Below are 21,179 nucleotides of genomic sequence, written 5' to 3' on the forward strand. Positions count from 1 at the left end.
TAACTTTTCATCCAGAATAGAGCATATTCTTGGATAATAGAAGGGCAGAAAGCATAGTATCTCTCTATATTTTGTACAATATGTATGTAATATAGTAGTTTGAAATAAAAATAAAATTATTTTCACTTATATTATTTCCTTACTCCTATGACAATTCTGTCATAAATGTATCATTACTTCCATTTTGCAGGTGAAGAAAGTAAGACTGAGAAAAGTGTGTTTCTCAAGAGCATATAAGAGATATTAGGTGGTACAGCAGAGTAGAATACAGTTCTGTCACACTCTTAATCAGTGTCATCAAGTGAGGGGTTTAGGATTCAATAAATGTATTTCTGCAATAAGTATCTTGCACTACCATCACTTAATAGACCTAAACACACTTACCATGGCTACACTTGGCAGCTAAGAGCCTCTAGGAGAGGGTGAGCTGAGTATCTTCCATTTGTCTCTCCAGAGTTACGGACAATGACCTGCATAGTCTGACTCATCAGGATCCCTTACCCTCTAGCTTTCCTCTGGGTTTGGCTGGTGGGTAGTACAAATTGACCAGAGAGAGGAGAGAGTATGAGGCTGGGTTATCTGCTCCTTTGGCTCCTTCCCTGCAGGGTTGCCACAGATGGTCTTCATCTTTCAGATACTACAGCTCCTGTTATGGAGCTCTCACTGTTTCTATCCAGGGATAGCCTCTCCACTGCCTCTCTTTTCAAGGTTAGGGGTGGGCAGAGGATGAGGCAGTTACTAACCCCAGGTTCTGCAATTCCCCTAATAGATTCTCTACATACTGGCCCCACTTTTCTAAATAACTCCTTTATTAAACTCTCCATAAATTATCCAATTTGAGTATGCCATCTGTTGCCTGCTGAGACCCTAACTGATACAGGGAGCTTCTTGGTGATTTTGTTATCATAAAAGGGATTAGTGGCTAAATTCCTCTGGAAAATAATTCCTAAGCAAATCTCCATTAATGAGAAAATCAAGCTGTTGTTGATGCAGAGGAAATGAAGACAAATGGAGCACAGTAATATCAGCTTCACAAATGTGGTGAATCCTGCCAGTGTTTGACTAAGGGTTACAGAAGTCACCTGTGAGATAACCAGCTCTGACAAGGGCAGAGTGACCAGCCAACCCAAGGGCAGAGTGACCTGGCCTCACTCACATGCCCAGGACAATTGGTCAAAATCTCCTATTAGGAGAGGCAGAGAACCACATAGTAATAATACTAATCTACATATATAAAAGTCTAAGCGACCATCGCAACCAAACGGATGACCGAACGGGCTGCGTGGGGTGACTAGGCCGGCAGGGGGTTAGTGAGGGACGACCAAATGACTGAGCAGCAGGCAGCATGGGGTGAACAGGCCCGCAGGGGGGTCAGTGAGGGGCAACCAAACAACCGAGCAGAAGGCTGCATGAGGCGACCAGGCCAGCAGGGAGGGCAGCTGGGGGTGACCAGGCCAGCAGGGGGGGCAGTGAGGGGTGATCAGGCAGGAAGGCAGGTGAGCAGTTAGGAGCCAGTAGTCCTGGATTGTGAAAGGGATGTCCGACTGCAGTCGGACATCCCCCAAGTGGTCCCGGATTAGAGAGGGTGCAGGCGGGGCTGAGAGGACTCCCCACCCCCTGTGCACAGGGCCTCTAGTCTATGTATATGTGTGTGTGTGTGTGTGTGTGTGTGTGTGTGTATATATATATATATATATATATATATATATATATATATATATAAAGGCAGTGACTGTGATGACTGAAACGACTGTTCGACCAGTCACCATGTGGTGATAGCATAGATGCATAGACACAGGTAAAGTCTATGGGTGAACCTAAGAATAAACAAGACAAATGCTTGCCTTCCTGGAGCTCTCACTGTAAGAAGGTTAGGTCAGCGATGAGAATTCAAAATTGCCACCAGCACAGATCTGAGGTGCAGCTTCTCAGAGCGGCCAGAGATACACCCGGTAGCGAACTGGGGGTGTGACTGAAGGGCTAGTGCTGATGTGAAGGTGGGGCTGTTCTGGATTTCCCAGAGGAGCCAATGGCTGCCTAGGAGGTGGAGCTTTTGACACTGACTGGCATAGAAACCGACCAATCAGAACCTAATCTGGGTGAACTGCAAGGAGCCAATGGCTGCCTAGGAGGCGGAGCTTTTGATGCTGTCTGGCATAGAAACCAACCAAGCAGAACCTAATCTGGGTGAATTTCGAAGGCAGAACCTAAGGTGGGGGCTGAGGAGGGGTTTTAAGAGCAACAACTGTTTGGTGTAAGGTGTAAGAAAGCAATTCAATTTGTTAATAACCAGTTTGGCAGTATAGTGCATATGGCTGGCTATCAGTCCAGATATGTGGATTATGTATTTTTGTCTGCCAAGAGCATCTCCTCCTGCTGAAAAAGGCTTACTCCCTTTAAGTAACCATATCCTATGTAATCTATCTATACTAATAAAAGGGTAATATGCTAATTAGACTGGGTTGACTGGCCATCTTCCAGACATCCGACTTCCTTCCGGACAAAGCCATGGTGGTGGGGGCTGAGGCAGAGGCAGTTAGGGGTGATCAGGCCAGCAGAGGATGCAGTTGGGGGCAACCAGGCCTGCAGGGGAGGGCCGTTGGGGGCGACCAGGGTGGCAGGGGAGGACAGTTGGGGGCAACCAGGCTGGCAGGGGGGGGCAGTTGAGGGCAACCAGGCCGGCAGGGGAGGGAAGTTGGAGGTGACCAGGCCGGCAGGGGAGGGCCGTTGGGGGCAACCAGGCCAGCAAGGGAGGGCCGTTGGGGGTGACCAGGCCAGCAGGGGAGGGCCGTTGGGGGCATTAGGCAGGCAGGCAGGTGAGTGGTTAGGAGCCAGTGGTCCTGGATTGCAAGAGGATGCAGGGTGGGCTGAGGAACACACACCCCCATGCATGAATTTTGTGCACCGGGCCTCTAGTCTATATATAAAAGCCCAGCGACCGAATGGCACAACGGCCAGAATGACTGGAACAACCAATGGCTATGACGTGCACTGCAGCAGCCAACTGGCATGATCTGATCCCTAATCTACCCCCCCACCACCACCACCAGCCTGGCCCCTGATTGGCCCCCAACACCCCTATCAGGGGCCAGGCTGGCTGGCCAATCACCCACGTCCCCTCTCCCTTGCCGGCCCAGCCCCAATGACCCACATCGGAGTGGGCCAGCCAGACCCCACCTGTGCACCGGGTCTCTCTCTCTCTCTCTCTCTCTCTCTCTCTCTCTCTCTCCATATATATATATATATATATATATATATATATATATATATGCAAATTATTCCCTAATATGCAAATTGTCCCCTTGTAAGTTCGACCGGGAGTTCTATCACTCACTCTGACACACACTGACCACCAGCGCTGACCTCCAGGGGGTGATGAAGAACAAAGGAAGGCTCTGGCTGACAGCCAGCATCTGGGGAAGGGAGCCACTGGCCAGTTGCTGGAAGAAAGGCCCCAGCTGGCAACTGGAAGGCCCCAATCGCCCCTGATGGACCCTACCCACACATGAATTTCATGCACTGGGCCTCTAGCATGAATAATAATTATGTCAGTAGCTCTTTTATGCACTTCATGATTAACATAATTTATAACTAGGAAATTTGAGGATCAGAGAGGTTGAGTAACTCAATCAGAGTCACACAGCTAGCAAGTAATGGAGCCAGAGTGTAAAACTACTATGATGTTTGCTAAATTGCTGACTGAACCCTAGTATTTCACAGAATTCCTGTTCTTGACTCTTGTTTCTAATACTGCCTCCTATTTGGCTCTTGTTTCTAATACAGCTTCCTATACTAGTTGGATTCCTGGCCTGTACTTGGGTTCCTGGCCTATTTCCACTTCCCTTTTCTTATAATGTGACTTCATTTCTTCTCCATTTTCATCATGAGATCGGTAGTTAATCACCATTTCCATGACCGGATACACTCCTCTTACTCAGCTCAGTTATACAGATGGCTCAGAAATATAGTGCCTGCCTCTCAGAGGTTTCATTTGGGTTTTTGTTTGTTTTTTCCTTAGTCAACATTGTTAAGCCCAATCAAAATCCTTGCCACACTCAAATCATATTCTTTGGAAATCTATTTTCCTTGCAGAAATTGTCCAGAAAAAAAATGACACCAAGAAGGTGTCATAGATGACCAATAGCTTTCAACAGCAAAAGCCAAACTTAGTGCCCAGAATTTAGCTGAACTCCTGAAAAATAACCAACCCTGCAGTGGTTAAATCCCAGAATTTACAGAGTCCCAAAGATTTAGGGAAGGGCTCCTATAAAAAATTTAAAAATTCCAAAACCACCCAAATCCAAATTACCTTTTTTCTTACTAGCCTGCTTATCTCTGAAAAATTATCATTGCTGTTTTCTTTTGCATTCATTTTTGTTAAACTTTCAAATTACCACTAAAACTTCCAAATTTATCAAATAACAATTTTCTGATATTTGTCAAATAACTTGTAAGCTCCTTACTGGGACTTAGAAATTGCTAAGTGAATAATAAACCCTAGGCTCTGGGATAAATCATTGGAAAAGACAGTCGTTCTCTTACTTATTTCACTTAGCGTAATTCCCTCAAGGTTCAGAGAGTAGAAAAGTGGTTGCCAGGAGCTGGGAGGGGTCAGGGAGAGAGGAATAGGGAGAGGTTGGTAATAGGATGTAAAATTTCAGCTGTAAGATGAATAAGGTCTGAGAAGCTAAGGTATAGCATGACTATAGTTGATAACACTATGTTGTATAATTGAAATGTGCTACTAGTGGTGAACTTAAATGTTCTCTCACACACAAGAAGGATAAATATGTGAGACGATGAGAGTGTTAATTAACTAGATGGGGGAATCCTTTCATAATGTATGTATATATCAAATCATAATGATGTAGACTTTAAATATCTTACAATTTTATTTGTCAATTATCTATAATAATAAAAGCATAATATGCTAATCAGACCAGAGGTCCTTCTGGATGAAGCCAGGGCTGCGAGGGAAGCCCAGGTCCCAGGTGCCAGAGGGAAGCCGGTGCTGGCAGCCAGGGGAAGGAAGGCCTACTCTTGCACAAATTTCATACATCGGGCCTCTAGTACCTCAATACAACTGGCGGGGGGCCGGGGGGGGCGGGGGGGAGGAGAGACTTGTCTGCCTCAAAGATTGCATTCCTGCACCAGAATTAGAGTGGGACATTACAATAAGGGGGAAATAATTCTCAGCAGTTCCCTGCAAAGATTGTATTTTATTCTTTTGACATCCATTCAAACACGCACACAAATTTTATTTACTTTCTTTGTGATTTGTCTGAGAGCAGATTCACCTATGGAGCTAATTGCAAAGATAAATTTCCAGCCTCCAATCCCTGAATCAGAATCTTTCACAAATTACTCTAACCCCAATCCTCCAATAATAGTGACATGGCCATCTAAAGGCAAGGTGGCCATCTCCCCAAAGATCTCCTGTAATTCTTTTCACTGAGAGTTCTGATAACCTTGTCTGGCTAATCAAGGCCCAAAAAGTAGTAGACACTCAACATTCCACCTTGATCCATATACCCAAAGCCTGAAAGAGAAATTATAATCAAGAAATCATTAAACAGGTTTCCTTGTAAAACTGATCCTAGCAATTGTTATTTGTACTAAATATTTGAATTACTGAGCTGATTTCATAACCAAGGGAGGCCTTAAAAGAATGTCTCAGCTCCTTATAACAGCTCAAAAGTGTAGGTATGTGCCTTTCCAGAAAGTAGAACACTGATCAGAATACCCAAAATACATGTACATTCTTGGTCTAATTTTATTTAAATTGATCTTTATGGAACTGATGTGCCCAGATGGTTGATATTCCCCATAAAATATTAATGCCACACCATTAGTACTGCAACTAATTTTTTGCTAAGTGTAGTTGAACAAGTGTATTACTCAAAAATGAGCAAATAGGTGGAAAAGCGGATCCAGCTGTTAAGTAAAGGTATACTCTTAAATTTTTAGTGATTAAGTCAATATAGGCAGCATAGGCCCACATCTTGTTGAGGCGTCAATATGGAAATTGATCAGTACTGACCTGGGTTGGCCTTGATAGGGAACAACTCAAAGATCCAGAGGTTCTTGTTATAGCATACATTTGTTAATTTTATACACTTGACCAAGAATCTAATCTCACCTGTGAGCGTGTTCAGCAGGGCATTCTACTGAAGGCTAAGGAAAGGGAATGAGATGCTGAGCACTGGGTTGTCTGCAAGATTTCACTTTTCAACAAATGCGGTTTTATGATGGAAGGATGATTTCAGTAATCATTCTATAGTTAAGGGAGGTAACACTAGTGTTATGTTCAAACCAATTTAAAATGGAATTTAGGTTTGGGTCAGTCCACTGTAAATTCAGAAGGGGAAAAAGATGTCTGCCAGAAAATGTACTTAAAGGAGGCCAAGGGCTAACTCTACAAACTAATATAAAAGTAAGCATTACTCATCTTAAGGGTATAGTTCTTTTTTAAAAATATGTTTTTATTGATTTCAGAGAGAGGAAGGATGAGGGAGAGAGAGAAAGAATCATTGATCAGCCACCTCCAGCACCCCCACTACTGGGGATCAAGCCCACAACCCAGGCATATGCCCTGACCTGGAATCGAACCATGATCTCCTGGTTCCTGGATCGACACTCAACCACTAAGACACACCGGCCAGGCAAAAGTCTAGTTATTATGGTCCCCTTGAGGTTTGTTTTTAAACCTCATACCAAATAACTGGGAACACATTTTGCACAAACCTTGTTTTCATGGAATTGTTTCTCAGTTCACCAAGTCTTAATTGCTTATCTATGTTAAGATTAACTGGTCTGGTTTAGCTATTAAATAAAAAATGGGTCAGAGAAATGAAGAGCTTGTTTTAACAGCTATACTCAGTAAAATTCATACAGCTTCAATTAAAACTTGGCCTTTTAAAAATGATCAGTTCCCAAAGTCTGAAGCTGACTAGACCGGATTCCTTTTTCTCATAACATTATCCTCAACTCCACAATAACTTGCATGTTAAGACAACTGAACTAGTAAAACAGTTTAGTCAACCTTTGTGTATCAGTTCCTTAACCTAAATAGGGAGTTCAGACTAAAATCTTTCCACTGCTAAAAGTAGATTATCAATGATGGTTGAGTAAACAGCTTAGATTTACCCACCCTGAATTAGTGTGATTTTTGTTGTGTGTGGTGGTGTCAGGAAATTAGAAGTTTAATTCATTGACCTTTGGTTACAATGCACCAAAATACCTTCCAGACTCATTTACAGCTTTAAGTTTGCTATTGTGAATGCTTTGAGTCCCAGTGCTCTGCTATGTGCCTTTTTTTCCTTGCCAATTTGATGTCTGCCTATATTTCATTGTGGTCTTGCTAGTTCCAGGGATTTGGGGAGTCTGACAGTTAGACAATAATTGAGTAATAAGGCTACTAACGGTTTTGAAACCTACAAGTAAATAGGTATTGTAGAATTTTTGTTGTAGACTTGAAATAATTTCTGTGGTAAAGTGCCCTGAACTGTAATGTAAATACCAAAGGCTGAGACATTGAGGGAGTACTCTTTTGCAGAGCCACCCTGTCAACACGTAAAGTGGTAATTGTATAAAACTGATCAGAAGATGCTTGTATCTAGAAGCATGATTGTGGCAAAACCTAGAGCTTGAAAGAAATACCTAGGCCCAATTTAAAATGGAGAAAATGTTCATTATAAAAATCACCCTTATAAAGCACTGCATTTTTACAACCCAAGATAATACTTGGAATTGTTCGGCAAATGATTCTTATGGTTGAAATATCTGACAATCTCATTTTGAAATTAAACATTAGACTAATGGTATTGATGTTCAATCATTTGCAATTCAATGCCATTATTTCTAGGATTAATGACTTTTTAATTCATTCTCAAGTCCACTTGCTTGTTACTGTCCTGTTTCATGTGGTTTCAGTATTTCAAGTTCTTTGGTTGTAGTCTATGCTCATCTATTGACTCTTCCCCTATTGTTGGTTTGTGCTCATGTATGGCCTGTAATGTTTTCACATGAAGCTATGCAAGTTCTTTGGTGAGACATCAATGTTACAAATGAGACCATCCCTACAGGCTGCCTTACTTGCCTGGGAGTTCTGTTTCCCAATACACAGGTAGCTAGCGCCGTTCTATCTCTCACACCCGATGTTATAGAGATCTTTCTTCTTAGCCAGTAAAGCCTAATGTACTATTTTTAAAAGCTTCAGTTTTTGTTTTTACACCATGGTTTAGAGCTTGGCCACTTATAAATTTTTTTTATTTCCTATAGTATTCTATTAAATCCAAGTTGGAATTTCCCTTATCAGTTTAATAGACTATATTGACTTTAATTTGGATTGAGTCTAACATGCTGACCTATTTGCTAGATATTTACCTATATTTCTGAATTTGGGTATTTTGGAGGAAAGATATTCAATTTGCTTGGAATTTCTGTATATAAGGGAAAAGTTTAAGTTTTTAATAATTCAAGTATAAAATTTATTTCCACAGAGAGTTATAATTTAAGTATTCATAAGAATTAACATAGGTTTTGAAAAGCTCATATATTTCAGTGCTAACAAACTAAATGAGAATGTTAAGGCTACTTTGCATTTCAAGTCAAAAACTGAAATACATTTCAGAACAATTACATCCAGTGTTTACTATCTTTGAAGTAACCATCTTACTTACCAAAGTGACTGGATAGTCATATCAAGTTTTCATGTCATGTACTCTTTGTACATATGTATGAACTATGCACATAATTCAGGAGGACTTGGAAAATTGTGGCTTTCCCCAGCTTCCCCACAGGTCTGATCTTGAAGTCCTACACTTATCCATATAAGCTTCATAGCAGCCTTAACTGAGTAACTCAGGTAGTAGTACTTAAAAGATACTTATGTAACACCTGAGCTAAACCTTGAAGCCATTTCAATGGTTTGTGGTCCATATATCATCTGAACATTACTACTTTATACATATTAATGGAATCAACCCATTTTCAATTTCTTCTCTCACTTTTTCTCTTTCCCTTTTGGGTTTCCTTTTTGTGCCCTGCAGTCACCAGCTCCTTGGGTACAATCAAAACACTCCTGTCATGGCTGCCTTGAAGAGCATATTGGTTTGGATTGACTGGCCTACCTTCATCATTTAACCTACTAAAAATACCATGATAAAGGTCACACCGTTTTTGTTTCATTATGTTAATAGGACTGTTACACTGGGCTTGCTCGCTCTTGAGAGTTTCCTTCTTTGCTTGCAAATTACATACATCATCTTCTGGATTCAAAATTATGTCCTGTTTGCTCTTATGACAGTTCTGAGCAGCAACTTGTCTCTCTTTGTCTAATATCATGGACGAGTGACACTTGTAGATCTGTCAGGTAGTACCTGCTTAGCATGCTGTTGAAAGGATCAACACGCATGCGGACAATTTCATCTACGGAAAAAGGGATGTGCGGAGCTTTAGCATGGCATCCATCATAACTTAAGTCTCTGTCTGTGTCATTCAGGTACCTACTCCTTATTTTCTGTGACTTCCCAGGCCATGAAAAAGATTCAGAAGTGGATTCTGATACACTTGGCTGTAAATGGTAAGTGTGGTTGTGGAATATGTTGAAATGCAAGGTCCCTGTGGAAATCAGAATCACCCCTGAGATCCATGTGACAAAGCTTACTAGGGTCTGGGTAGTAGCCTCCTACAGCCCCTTCTAAGGCATGGTAGGAGATAGTCAAGGTCACTACTAGAACCTATAGCACCTTCACACATAGAGGAATTAGACTTGGTGACAGAGGGGCTATTATGGCTTGACTTTAAGAAAAGCCCAGAATCTGAATCTGGTTCTTCAAAAATGATCCATTGGATCAAAAGCTTATTTTGTAGCCCAAGACATTAATGTTATCTCATAAAATATGTTTATATCAAGGTCATATAGAAGGTCTTGGCTTGTTAGATTCCTTATCTGATGGTCAATAAGTGGAACAAATCCTGTCATATTAGTTCCAGGATGGGTGGATTCAGGATTGGTGATATGAGAATTTAACTGCAGAAATGGTTCTCATGGCTGTGGAGTCCTTGCTACTGAACCTCTTCTAAATGCATTGTAACATGGCCTCGTGGAGATTCACATTGTGACTTATAGCCTGGCTAAAATTCACATTATAATATGCTGAAGAATTCATGCCATCACTGATACTTCCTGAAAGAGGAGGAGTATCTCTCAGTGAGATGCCCTGGAAAAGGAAGGGAAGCCTAACCAGCGTGGCTCCGTGGTTGAGCATCAACCTAGAACCAGGAGGTCAGAGTTTGATTCCCAGTCAGGTCACATGCCTGGGTTGTGGGCTCAATCCCCAGTGTGGGGTATGCAGGAAACAGCCAATCAATGATTCTATCTCATCATAGATGTTTCTATCTCCTCTCTGAAACCAATAAAAATATTTTTTTTCAAGGAAGGGGGGGAAAGTACTTTAATACACACAACCCAATTTCAACAGTAGTTCTAGTACCTAATACAGAATTGTCTTTCCTCACTTTTGTCAATTCCTCTGTACAAATGGAGATATGCTGTTGGCTATGACTCACTTTCCCCAGTTAAATAATACAGGCAACTCCATACAGGAAAGAACTTAGAGCACTCCTTTGTGCCAGGTACGTTGACGTGGATTAGAATGTCATTTCCTCCTCAGAACAGCCATGCAAGAACGGCATTATTACTAGCATTGCAAGGAGGAAAACATGGGTGTGGAAACGTGAATGGTAGAGTCAGGAGTGAGCCCATGTGTCTCTGAGCCCCTCTGCCATGGCTGAGTGTGTGCGCTTGTATAGTCTCCTAGAATCATACTGCAGTGTCTCTACCAATACCCAGGCCACCACCTGACAGGGGTGAGGATGGTTCTGGAACTTCTAGCCTGCCAGGGGGAAGACTTCCACCACAGCTCACTGGTACAAGTCCATCACTCAATGCTGGGAGATCCCCAGCCCCCAAATAGCCATCCTCCCTCCAGTTACCCCTGCTGTTTAGGAAACGTAAAATTCACCCTCCAGTCTTTTCACCTATAAAAAAATAAATGCTAAATTGCCTAACCATGTCTCTCTTTTCGAGGTGTGTCACTCTGTACACTCTGAAGTTCACAAATTCATGAGGCAGATATTTTCACACAAAGTGTAAAGTACGAACTGCACAACTCAAAAATGGCATTTTGACAAAGTGCCAACTTTCCAGTGCTTCTTATTTTATTCCTGTGACAAAACTAAGCCATGCTCACTTCCCTCTGATGTATGACTCCCATGAATAAAAGATGTTCCTTGACACTAATTCACACTGCCTCTTTGACTGCCCACTGTGCCCTCTGCATTTGTCTAGAAAGTGGGTGAGTTTCGAAGGAGATATGGCACCCCACCCCCGAACTCTATTGATCACTGTACAGGGGCACCTCATTAAGCAGTTGGTGTCACCTGCTAATGCAGCAACCCAGGTTTCAGTTAATGGCTGTTGGTAATTCTGTGCGTTTTTGTTTTGTTTTTTTGAGAGTTTGGCTGTAGGGAATTCTGGCTCACTCTCAAACTCAAAGCACCAAAACAAAGTCTTTAAGAAAATTCAGGACATCCATGTGAGTGAAAGAAATCCATTATTTCTTTTAAGAAGATGATTTTCTAAAGCTTGCTAATTAACCAATTAAAAACAGGTGGTAGAGACTATTGACTGCTCTGCTTCCTCTCCTAAGGATAACAGTTCAAAATAAGTTGAAGGAGAACTAGACTGGATAGAGTCAGGGTCCATGGATTTCTACTCACAGCTCTGCCTCAAGCTGTGTGCTTGAGTCAAGACACTTCATGTCTCTGGTCCTCAGTTTCCCACTTATAAAAATAGATGGGCATATGAGTTGTTAGTGTCCCAGAGACAATGGACTCAAGGTTACCTACTCAAGCTAATAAAGCTCCAGAGAAACTATTGTACACCACCAGAGTGGCAACTTATAGTCTTATGATTAGAAGAAATATAACTATCAATCAGATTGGACATAGCATAGATTTCAAGTTGTTCAATTTCTAACTGCATTTAAAATGCAGCAAAAAAAAAAAAAAAGTCTTTCAATCACTACTGTGCTGAGCAGTGGTCACAGTTTGGGTATTGACAGTGAGGGTCACCCAGAGAATTCATTGAATGAGAGATAATAAGTACCCAGGATTTTGCTTGCCACCATCACTTATTGTATAACTGTAATTCTGTTGTTTTTTAATTCATTGCCCTGAAAATGGTCCTGGGAATAGAGTAAGAAGTCTGCAATATCGTCACATTAGGAGGATACCTGCCTTCAAAAGTTGACTCCATTCCCTGCCATGTTCCTTATTCATCTCATAATTCCTTCCTGCTTTTTCCTTCTCAATTTACAACTGATTTGCACACAAATGGCAATATTTTTTATTCAAGATGTAGAATCCCCAAATCACATAAGCAAGACATACAATGGTTTGGCAAGCAGCTAGTCCCATGCTGAGCCAGAATGTGCACTCAATACCTACTGATTGATGGATTGATCTAGGACTGGGATCAGCCTTTCATTCTCTGCCCCACTGAGCTGTAAGATCATGCACATGGTGTTTCCCATTCAAATGACCTATGTCTCTATCCCCCAAGTGGTAAAATCCAGGTGACAGCATCTGCCTCTACACATTCCCCAGAATTTTGCAGCAACTGATGGAGTCATGCCTGTGAACTATTCTGAGCTCTTCAGAAAAAGTCATACCACTCACAGAAGGCCATGTGATTGGGAAGTATTTATTCACACAATGGATGACAGCAGTTCACATGGATGATCTCGTGACATTGACTACACACACACACACACACACACACTAGCAAGAGTGCAACAGCGGAGGTTCACGCATTATGAATTTCTGACAGCCATGAATAATACATTGCTCAAATTTTAAAATGCAATAAGTAAACTTCTAGGTGCCATTAATATTTGTATATAAATATTTCAAAAGCTCCATGTAAATATTCCCGTAGTCACTTCAGTTAATTGTGATCAAAAGAACATATGTCCTCAACTCTATACTAAGTCAATGGAGATAGTTTTGGAGAAATGCAGGGCTGAATGAGTCAAAGAGTAATTGCAAGCCCTCATTGGAAAATCCCCCATCAATTGTATTTTTCTAATCAAGCACTGATTTGGATGACTACAGAAGACACTGGCTACATTTAAATATTCTTAAAAGGAAGGAGAGAGATTACAAAAAAAAGAGGGGGCCAATTATATCAATTTAGACTGTTCAGCTTGTTCTAAACTGACAAAGCAAGGATCTGAAAAGTTGAAAATATAGCTTTAGAGCTTTATAGAAGAAAGGCAAGGTGAGCAACTCCTAGAGAGCAGTCATCCAGAGAAAGCCAGGTGGCAACCCCTCTCATGAATCACCAGGGAGAGACAGGGATTGATGAATACATCTCAGGCCTTGGTCTTACCCTCAACTTCACACTCGGAAACTTGCTAGTAGTTGTTAGTGTCCCGGAGATAATCGACTCAAGGTTACTTACTCAAGCTAACAAAGCTCCTGAGAAACTACTGTACACCATCAGAATAGCAACTTACAGTTTTATGATTGGAAGAAATATAACTATCAAGTAGATTGGACATTTGCATTGGCCTAATCAGTACATTTTATCCTCATATAAAAAAAAGTCATAATATTAGAAAGCGTGGTGATTGAGAACAGGGGTTGGAGTAAGGGGCCAGAGAGCAAGTATTTTAGTCTTTAGTAAATAGTGAGCCATACGATCTGTGTCAGCTACTCAACTGCAACCCAGATATGGCCTGAAGACTATTATCTAGAATAGGGGAAGTTGACTATATGAATTAATGCTAAAGGGAATGAGGCTCAAATAGGTGGGTGTTTTTAGGGATATTACCACTGGGTACTCTCTCTTAAAAAATATTTGGCTCAGTGGATAGAGCGTCGGCCTGTGAACTTTGGTCCAGGGTTCAATTCCAGTCAAGGGCACATGCCTGGGTTGTGAACTTTGATCCCCAGTGGGGGACTTGCAGGAGGCAGCCGATCCATTATTCTCTCTCATCGTGGATGTTTTTATCTCTTTCTCCCTCTTCCTTCCTCTCTGAAATCAATAAAAATATATATATTTTTAAAATGTTCAGATGGACACTGAAATATTTCCATTTCTCTCTTCTTTGACATGTGGTTGGCAACTTCCTTTTGGAATGTTCTATTCCTACTTTAGGAATATTAATAACTCTTACAATAAAATTAAATGGAAAACACATTCTTAAACTTATAAACAAAAAAAAGTGAGAGATCAGAAATAGTTGATTCTCTTAATGATTAATGGAATGAAACCTGAACCCTAGGCAATACCACATGTGGGGAAATAGTTGCAATCCAAGAGGTGTTCTGCTCAGGCTGTTTTACTGGGGCTTAAACAACTCATTCCTTCTCATTTTACTCTGGCCCAAGTATTGGAGAAATTCCTCCATGGTCTTTCTTTCCCCACTTATCAGAGAAATACACTTGTGGTTGTGAAAAAGAAACCTGGTGGACAACAAACAGGCTACAGCAGTCTTTCGTTTTGTTTTGCTTTTGGTTGCAGAAACGGGGTCACGGTTAGATCATATCTGTCCAGACTTCCTGGGTTCAGGTTCCTCAGCATTTGTGGTCCCTGGACCATGTTTTCTCTTGGTCTTCAGAGCTGCCAATGTACTTTACCCCTATTTCCCCACTGTGTTAGCATCTGCCATTGCTGATGCACTCTATCTGTTGCCTCTACTCTCTCTAAGCCCAACGGAAGAAAGCTTTCCTTCTTTTGACACGATGCTACTTTCATCTCAACCTGAAAGTCTATAAATGAGCTATGAGTGTCTGAAATTATTATAAGATTTATATAAACTTATAGGTACATTTTTCTCAAGAAAACTCACACAGCTTTCCACAAATTCTCAAGCAAGTAAATGATAGCCCCAAAATTGAAACAATGACCACATTGTAATTGTTTAAGTGGAAAATGCATCAAATACAGATTTATTGGTGCAATTTCAATTATATGAACTTAGCAGAGAGAGAGAGAGAGAAATCACAATGTAAATAATGCAGATAAAATAATAACAATAATAATAAATAATGATTATGCAGATAATCCACCCACCTCTGTGCTCAATGAATGCATACCAAGCTTGAGCCTGAGATGCAGACCTAAATCTGCAGTCCTCACTTGGGAATAAATATCGATGAGGCTATAATATTTCTTCTAAGAACTACAAGAAGTGCATTAAAGAACATTACCCAAGAAAGATGTTCTCTCTGAGACCATGATCATGACAGACCTAGAAAGAGGAAAATAATATACACTTTCTCCCCGAAGAGTTTGTATTCTGGCTTCCCCCTCCCTAGCCTCTTTTATTTCCTTCTCCCTTCCCACCGCCATGCCAATGCCCTTCTTTTACCATCCTGTTAGAAATGCTGTCTCTGAAATTTCATAAAAGGCATCGTTCACATCACTTCTGACTGGAAAATATGCAGTGTTTCTACTTTTTCTAGACTCAGAATAAATTTACAAACTTGAGCTAACATACAGGAAGGAGGACAAGGAAGGATGCAGAGACATGTAGCCTAAATTTGAATGTCAGCGTAAGCTCTCCACCTACCTACCCGGTACCCTTCCGGAGTCACCAACCCTGCCCCACACAGTAGAGCCTAACACAGAACACAAAGCAGCCTCTCAGGCAAAACCAGGCCAGCAGCCTCCTCGAAGATAGCATTTGAGTTCTGGGGGACTAGTCAGAGTGAGTTTCCAGAGGGAACAATTACTCTGGATTTTTAGATAATGGTCACTGATCATTATTATATTTGTTGTTTAAAGTAGCCTAAAATTCAAAGCCTTCCATCCTGAAGCCTCATCTCTGCCCTGTAGCCTTTTCTGACCATTTTAGCTCCAACTACTTTTCCCTATTCTCTTAATTCCACTAGCAGAGAAAATGGGAAGCATACAGACAATGATTCTCTGATAAATGGAAAATTAAATGATGTCAGCTTAGGAGAACTCGGTGGATCACAAAAGCAAAACGATGTACTCTAATATCAAATTTCACTCGTCTTCAAGTCTCACCTCCTGGCCTGGGACACAGAGAAATGAATGAAAGTTCAGTTGATTAAAAACAAACAAAAGAACAAAGGGGCCTCTGTCAGCTGGTCTGATAATAAAACACACTAATGATATTCCAGAGCAAAAACTAGCATGGACATAAATACACACACACAACGAGAGCCTGAAAGTGAAAAGATAATGGCTTTGTATGGAGGATGACAGAGGTGACTGGATCAGAGTGGCCTGTGAACCTAGGCAGAGACTCTCCAGCATGGAAGGAGGAGATACCCTGCTCTCCTAAAGGATGAGGTGCACACTGGCAGGATGAGGCAAAGAGGCAGAGGTGCTGGGAGGGCCCAGCTCTATGGCACACACTCTGGTGAGGGAAGACTCTGAAACAACTAGTAAGAGCAATCAGAGCAGTGAGCGGGCCTCAGCAACAGGACCTCCGTTGCAGAAGTGGAAGAAGTAGCAGCTAGACTAGGATAAGAAGGGGGATGAAGCTCAGTGTCTTGGCTGCAGGGGCAACATTAATGAGGCCACAAAGGAGAGAGCTGAGTATCCCAGCCTCTCCCCTAGGCATGGCCAGGGGAGATCCAATAGGATCTTGTATCTCTGAGATCTAGCACAGTATCTGGCTCATAATAAGTGGTTAATAAATAATTGAGAAAAGGAGGGAGAGAAGGAGGAAGGGTGAGAGAGAGGGATAAAGGGAAGGAGGGTAAGAGCTTGGCTGGTGAGAGCTCCAAATCAAATTATTTGAGTGTTCATTAGGTTACCCATAAGGTCTTATTTGTCTTTCCCATGACTGCCTCAGACCTAGAAATGCCTATTATACTTCCATGGAAACATAAGATAATCATAGGACCAAAAGAATTACATCTGAAGAAATAAATAGCAAAATGATCAATAAGTACCTTTTGATTATGTGTAGTCATTAAGGACAGAAAACTATGTATAACCCAACCTGATGTGGAAAACTTAAGCATAAAAATTAGCAAGGAAGTTGAGGATCTTTGAATCAGCCCAAGATGACTCATTTGGTTTCAGGAAGAATCTCTCTCCATCTGAGAGTTGTTGTCAGCCTGTTTTCAAGCAGTCTTTTTTAAACCTCATAGGTTAGGAAGGGGAAGTACGCATTGCATTATGGCTCATGGATTGTTTTTTGTATTTTTCCTGTGTGATGTTTTCAAATGACAGTCCATACATGTTCACGTGTTTACAAGGCGAAACTATACAGAGTTTGATAAAGAGCTAATCATCTTCCCAGCATCACTGTGACCACCTCCACTCCATCTTTCACCCCTTGTCCCAAAAAGCATAGTATTAAGGCTGGTGTGTGTCTTTTCAGACCTTTACCCTCATTCATCTACATGAATCCAAGCAAACTTCTATATATATAAGGCTTTAGTCATTCGTTTTTCCCTAAATAGACTCATACCCTTAATATGCAATCTGCTTTTTTCACCCAAAAAGATCATTAACAACCATAGATTATATATTATATTTTTTATTTTTTTCTAATTCCTTGATGTATGTGTCACACACAGAAAATCAATTTCACATAAACGCTATCACAGCATACACACAGTGGTATACAACCTTTCCTCTCTTTTGTTCTTCTTTTTTCAGCCCTTGCTTCTTCCTTTTGCCCCTCTTCTCTCTCACCCCACCACCATTCATATTTCCTGGATGGAAAGTGGGCTTTCTTGACCAGTTTGCCTCTTTCGTTTCAATTTTGAAACTGGAATCCAAATGAAAAGGTCAGTGCTCCTGTCCCTCTCAGGAACAAAGTCACGCAGTTTTCTGATCCTGCGAGCTTTGAAGACCTTGGTCCCTGCTCACATCAAGAGGGACTGACCTGTACACAAAGAACTCAAGTGCTAGGTAATGTTCAGTATCCTAATCCAGCATGAGCATTAGGACATACTTTGGGGCTCCAAAGGAAGCCACCTGATCAAATGAAATCAATAAGGCACCATCAAAAGAAAAGGACTCCATGGAGGGGGCCTGTGGCCTCCAAGGAAAGGGAAGATTATTGGCATAAAATAATGAAAAAAAGGCATGTCAGAGAGCAAGCCAGACCACAGCCCTCTTTTACTCCTTTTGGCTACAAGAATGAAACGAGAAATGACAAAGTAATGCCATTATTAGTTCAAAAATAAAGACCCAACTTACTTATAACTTAGTGCAATCATTTCCTTGCTATGACTACACCTTGAATGTAATTTGAATTGCACAGAAGATATTTCCCAGGTCTCTGCTGCCACCCACAGTTTGAGGTAGGAAATGTGGGATAAAATCCTTAGCAGCAGTATGAAAATTATGCTCTAAACTGACCTATTAAAGTACTGCTATTCTATACTTGTATGGTTTTTAATGTATTCATACTTATCCTTAAACACACACACACAGAATCATTTGATAGGTGATGAATAAACAGATTAACACTTGAATTCAATTAAACTCATTCCAGGCTTGGCACTTTTCCCACAGCAAGTAAATCAGTTTTGTCAAAATTGGACTTGTCATTTAATTAAGCCTGAGCATTAATAGTCCCGTGGCCTTCAGAGACATCTTTGTGTCTAACTGAGCTAGTTTAGATTGTCAGGGTAAAGAGACAGTACTTAAGAGGACGGAAATGTTGCAATTGAGACCATATTACAAAGCCTTCTGTCTAGAATGCAAATGTTGCTGCAGTATTGTTCCAATGGTGGATGAAGACTCTTTACCTGTGGATGAAGATTCTTTTTGGTTTAAGATCATATGGAGATTGAACACTCCCCATAATTCATGAGGAGGATATTACTACCAACATTTTATAGGTAGGAAATTGAAGCTCCAAGAAATTAATTATTCACTTTTTCAAAGGCTTCTGCCTACTAGCAACAAGGAACATTCATTCACTCAGAACTTTACAACCAATATTTGTTTCTTTAAATAATAATTTTTTAAATGTTATCAAAAGCTAAGAGACTACCAAAAAAAGAATTCCATCAAAGAATATACGTGTATATAAAAAACTTGTTTGTTGTTGCAAGAGTCTTCTTAACTCTAAGACCTTTAATTCTGACAACAGGCTTCAGCAAACTGAGTCATATCAAATTCCAACAATGGTCAGTGAATTCCAACTTAGGGACTGATCAAGGAAAGCCCAAACTACTCCAGTGAAAGAAAGGCTTATGTAGCCTATGTGTTCAGTTATGGCTAGTTTGGGAGATAGACAATGTCACTCTTACATCAATAGAGAATATTCTGGGACTTCAGTCTGTAAATTAGCAGGAAGTCCAATTTTCCTGTGGACCTTCTACTCCTAACAGCTTCGGGAATTGCTAGGGGTGTTTACTAGTGTTCCAGACCCAGTCCTAGTGGTCCTTGCCACTTCCGGTGGAGCAGAAAGTCAGCAAGCAAAGTCTGCACCATGGCCCAGGCCGCTTGGGGTGCTGGTTGCTCCTGACACTGGCTCCCACCAGGATGCCATGGCTGTGTCCCTCCATCCGTCTGCCAGTGACTACTGCTGCCATCACTTTGGCCTCAAGGATAAAGACAATCATGTCTCCTGCTTATTTCACTCCAGCTGTGGCCCAGTCCTACCCCTTAGTTGCCAAACAGCACAGGTACCCACAGGGAGCATGTTACTATTACCACACAGACCCATCCTGAATTAGACTTTCCTAACAGAAGCTCACTCACCTACCTCAGAAATGCTTCTGGAGGAGACTTTTCTCAACCTTGCCTAAAGACCCAATGTTAACTTCTCCTTGGGATGCCTAACAGTGAGAATTCCCGTTCTTTTAGGTCAAGGTCTGCCTGTACTGACAGATATGAAGAGAAGAGCAATGGCCCCTGTGACAATCACACAATACAGATTCTCCTTGACTTACAGTGGGGTTACATCCGGATAAGCCCATTGTAAGTTGAAAATATCATAAAACAAAATGCATCTAATACACCTAAACTACCAAACATTGTAGCTTAGCCTAGCCTACTTGAAATGTACTCAGAAAACAATATCCAAACATGCTGGTAATACAGTACACTACAGAGTGTGGCTGCTTACCCTCGTGATTGCAAGGGTGACCGGGAGCTGTGGCTCACTCCTGCAGTTCAGCATCATGAGATAGGAGTACGTATCCCATATCACTAGCCCAGGAAAAGACAAAATTCAAAATTCGAAGCACAGGTTGTACTGAATGTGAATTGCTTTCACACCATTGTAAAGTCAAAAAAATCACAAGTCAAACCATTGTAAGTCGTGGACTGTCTGTAGTCTGCTACCAGTTCTTCCCCCTCCCCCCACCCCACCCAAAGACTGGGTTATTTGGTCTTAAATGGCATCCTGCATAAGACATTTGTATTCCAGACTAGAAGGAAATATACAAACTCGGGCCTGGCACTTTCCAACCTGTCATCATTAAGGTTTAAAAACAACTGTGAAGCCCAGACTGAACCGCCACCAGGATACACTGCATGGCTTTAACAGGAGAAGTCACACATTACCTTCAATTTAGACAGTAGCCTGAGAGGCTCAACACAGGGCCAGTCTGCCTGGGTCTAAACCCTGGCTCTGCCACCTTCCTAGCTCTGTGACTTTAGACAAATGACTTAACCCCTCTGAGGCTCAGTTAACTCAGCTGCTGAATGAAGTAGGGTAGTTCTGAAGATTAAAATCAGTTATCCTATACAATAAAAGCCTAATATGCAAATTGCCCCCTCAGGCGGGCGGTCGACCAGGAGTTCAACTGGGAGACCGGGAGTTCTACCACTTGCTATGACATGTGCTGACCACCAGGCGGTGGCACGGAACATGGTGGGTGTCGGCAACATGGCGCCGGCAGCGGGCGGCAGTAGAGGTGCTCTTGGCCCCGATGGGCCCCGAGGAGAGCAGGACCACGGCGGGATGGTGGAGCAGGTGAGCGGGCAGTGCCAGGCCAAGGCGGGTGTGACTGGGGGCCCGATCGCCCTGCTGATCGCCCTGCATTCAGTGACCAGCGGCAGCTCTGACACTTCCATTACAGAGAAAGGGCAAATAGCAATCTATATAATAAATGCCTAAGAGACCCTTACAGCAGAACGACCAGAACGACCAGTCATT

The 21,179-nt window shown here is 41.8% G+C and overlaps 1 protein-coding gene and 1 pseudogene across 1 annotated transcript in view; one reads left to right on the forward strand and one right to left on the reverse strand.

Moving 5' to 3' along the window:
• LOC129151998 (serine/threonine-protein kinase MARK2-like) overlaps positions 1-21,179 on the forward strand; it is a 549,435-nt gene that overhangs the window by 296,414 nt on the left and 231,842 nt on the right. The gene's annotated exons all lie outside the window — the stretch shown is intronic.
• LOC103289607 (nuclear factor erythroid 2-related factor 3-like) lies at positions 8,992-10,217 on the reverse strand (annotated as a pseudogene).

This window comes from Eptesicus fuscus, chromosome 17 (assembly GCF_027574615.1).
Source record: "Eptesicus fuscus isolate TK198812 chromosome 17, DD_ASM_mEF_20220401, whole genome shotgun sequence".
Taxonomy (NCBI): domain Eukaryota; kingdom Metazoa; phylum Chordata; class Mammalia; order Chiroptera; family Vespertilionidae; genus Eptesicus; species Eptesicus fuscus.